Genomic DNA, 4,097 nt, shown 5'->3' with positions numbered 1-4,097 from the left:
AAGGGTAAATAGAAGTTGGCATATCACATTGTGGTTTTACGTAGGTAAGAAACGTTCTTGCTAGAAACCTATAGAAGCCACGTAAAAACATGCAACAACAATTAGAGGACGTCTAACTTGTTTTTGCAGCATATGCCTTGTGATGTGATATGGCCAAAAGGATGTGACGTATGAGATTGATCATGTTCTTGTAATAGGAATCACGACTTGCATGTCGATGAGTATGACAACCGGCAGGAGCCATAGGAGTTGTCTTTATTTTTGTATGACCTGCGTGTCATTGAATAACGCCATGTAAATTACTTTACTTTATTGCTAAACATGTTAGCCATAGAAGTAGAAGTAATCGTTGGCGTGACAACTTCATGAAGACACGATGATGGAGATCATGGTGTCATGCCGGTGACGAAGATGATCATGGCGCCCCGAAGATGGAGATCAAAGGAGCAATATGATACTGGCCATATCATGTCACTATTTGATTGCATGTGATGTTTATCATGTTTTACATCTTATTTGCTTAGAACGACGGTAGCTTAAATAAGATGATCCCTCGCAATAATTTCAAGAAAGTGTTCCCCCTAACTGTGCACCGTTGCGAAGGTTCGTTGTTTCGAAGCACCACGTGATGATCGGGTGTGATAGATTCTAACGTTCGAATACAACGGGTGTAAGCCAGATTTACACACGCAATACACTTAGGTTGACTTGACGAGCCTAGCATGTACAGACATGGCCTCGGAACACGGAAGACCGAAATGTCGAGCATGAGTTGTATAGAAGATACGATCAGCATGAAGATGTTCACCGATGTTGACTAGTCCGTCTCACGTGATGATCGGACACGGCCTAGTTGACTCGGATCATGTTTCACTTAGATGACTAGAGGGATGTCTATCTGAGTGGGAGTTCATTGAATAATTTGATTAGATGAACTTAATTATCATGAACTTAGTCTAAAATCTTTACAATATGTCTTGTAGATCAAATGGCCCACGCTAATGTTGCCCTCAACTTCAACGCGTTCCTAGAGAAAACCAAGCTGAAAGATGATGGCAACAACTATACGGACTGGGTCCGGAACCTGAGGATCATCCTCATAGCTGCCAAGAAAGATTATGTCCTAGAAGCACCGCTAGGTGACGCACCCATCCCAGAGAACCAAGACGTTATGAACGCTTGGCAGCAGCGTGCTGATGATTACTCCCTCGTTCAGTGCGGCATGCTTTACAGCTTAGAACCGGGCTCCAAAAGCATTTTGAGCAACACGAAGCATATGAGATGTTCGAAGAGCTGAAAATGGTTTTCCAAGCTCATGCCCGGGTCGAGAGATATGAATTCTTCGACAAGTTCTTCAGTTGTAAGATGGAGGAAAATAGTTCTGTCAGTGAGCACATACTCAAAATGTCTGGGTTACACAAACGCTTGACTCGGCTGGGAGTTAATCTCCCGGATGACGCGGTCATTGACAGAATCCTTCAGTCGCTTCCACCGAGCTACAAGAGCTTTGTGATGAACTTCAATATGCAGGGGATGGAAAAGACCATTCCTGAGGTATATTCAATGCTGAAATCAGCGGAGGTGGAGATCAAAAGGAACATCAAGTGTTGATGGTGAATAAAACCACTAAGTTCAAGAAAGGCAAGGGTAAGAAGAACTTCAAGAAGGACGGCAAGGGAGTTGACGCACCCGGTAAGCCAGTTGCCGGGAAGAAGCCAAAGAATGGACCCAAGCCTGAGACTGAGTGCTTTTATTGCAAGGGAAGTGGTCACTGGAAGCGGAACTGCCCCAAGTACTTAGCGGACAAGAAGGCCGGCAACACCAAAGGTATATGTGATATACATGTTATTGATGTGTACCTTACTAGCACTCATAGTAGCTCCTGGGTATTTGATACCGGTGCGGTTGCTCATATTTGTAACTCAAAGCAGGAGCTGCGGAATAAACGGAGACTGGCAAAGGACGAGGTGACGATGCGCGTCGGGAATGGTTCCAAGGTCGATGTGATCGCCGTCGGCACGCTACCTCTACATTTAATTACGGGATTAGTTTTAAACCTCAATAATTGTTATTTAGTGCCAGCTTTGAGCATGAACATTGTATCAGGATCTCGTTTAATTCGAGATGGCTACTCATTTAAATCCGAGAATAATGGTTGTTCTATTTATATGAGAGATATGTTTCATAGTCATGCCCCGCTGGTTAATGGTTTATTCTTAATGAATCTCGAACGTAGTGTTACACATATTCATAGTGTGAATACCAAAAGATGTAAGGTTGATAATGATAGTCCCACATACTTGTGGCACTGCCGTCTTGGTCACATTGGTGTCAAACGCATGAAGAAGCTCCATGCAGATGGACTTTTGGAGTCTCTTGATTACAAATCATTTGACACGTGCGAACCATGCCTCATGGGTAAGATGACCAAGACTCCGTTCTCCAGAACAATGGAGCGAGCAACCAACTTATTGGAAAGCATACATACTGATGTGTGCGGTCCAATGAGTGTTGAGGCTCGCGGTAGCTATCGTTATGTTCTCACTCTCACTGATGACTTGAGTAGATATGGGTATGTCTACCTAATGAAACACAAGTCTGAGACCTTTGAAAAGTTCAAGGAATTTTAGAGTGAGGTTGAGAATCAACGTGACAGGAAAATAAAGTTCTTACGATCAGATCGTGGAGGGGAATATTTGAGTCACGAATTTGGCACACACTTAAGGAAATGTGGAATAGTTTCACAACTCACGCCGCCTGGAACACCTTAGCGAAATGGTGTGTCCGAACGTCGTAATCGCACTCTATTGGATATGGTGCGATCTATGATGTCTCTTACCGATCTACCACTCTCATTTTGGGGCTATGCTTTAGAGACTGCCGCATTCACTTTAAATAGGGCTCCGTCGAAATCCGTTGAGACGACACCGTATGAATTATGGTTTGGGAAGAAACCTAAGTTGTCATTTCTAAAAGTTTGGGGATGCGATGCTTATGTCAAGAAACTTCAACCTGAAAAGCTCGAATCCAAGTCGGAAAAATGCGTCTTCATAGGATACCCTAAGGAAACCATTGGGTATACCTTCTACCTCAGATCCGAAGGCAAGATCTTTGTTGCCAAGAACGGGTCCTTTCTGGAGAAAGAGTTTCTCTCGAAAGAAGTAAGTGGGAGGAAAGTGGAACTTGATGAAGTACTACCTCTTGAACCGAAAAGTAGCGTAGCTCAGGAAGATGTTCCTGTGGTGCCTGCACTGACTAGATAGGAAGCTAATGATGATGATCAAGGTACTTCGGATCAAGTTACTACTGAACTTCGTAGGTCCACGAGGACACGTTCCACACCAGAGTGGTATGGCAACCCTGTCCTGGAAATCATGTTGTTAGACAACGGTGAACCTTCGAACTATGAAGAAGCAATGGCAGGCCCAGATTCCAACAAATGGCTTGAAGCCATGCAATCCGAGATAGGATCCATGTATGAAAACAAAGTGTGGACTTTGACAGACTTGCCCGATGATCGGCGAGCGATAGAAAACAAATAGATCTTTAAGAAGAAGACGGACGCGGATGGTAATGTTACCATCTATAAAGCTCGACTTGTCGCTAAGGGTTATCGACAAGTTCAAGGGGTTGACTACGATGAGACTTTCTCACCCGTAGCGAAGCTGAAGTCCGTCCGAATCATGTTAGCAATTGCCGCATACTATGATTATGAGATATGGCAAATGGACGTCAAAACGGCATTCCTTAACGGCTTTCTTAAGGAAGAATTGTATATGATGCAGCCGGAACGTTTTGTCGATCCTAAGAATACTAACAAGGTATGCAAGCTCCAGCGCTCCATCTATGGGCTGGTGCAAGCATCTCGGAGTTGGAACATTCGATTTGATGAGATGATCAAAGCGTTTGGGTTTACATAGACTTATGGAGAAGCCTGTGTTTACAAGAAAGTGAGTGGGAGCTCTGTAGCATTTCTCATATTATATGTGGATGACATACTGTTGATGGGAAATGATATAGAATTCTTGGGAAGCATAAAGGCCTACTTGAACAAGTGTTTTTCAATGAAGGACCTTGGAGATGCTGCTTATATATTA

The sequence above is a fragment of the Aegilops tauschii genome, chromosome 2, assembly GCF_002575655.3.
Source record: "Aegilops tauschii subsp. strangulata cultivar AL8/78 chromosome 2, Aet v6.0, whole genome shotgun sequence".
NCBI classification, from domain to species: domain Eukaryota; kingdom Viridiplantae; phylum Streptophyta; class Magnoliopsida; order Poales; family Poaceae; genus Aegilops; species Aegilops tauschii.
The sequence above is the reverse complement of the archived record's forward strand: the minus strand, read 5'-3'. Positions refer to the sequence as shown.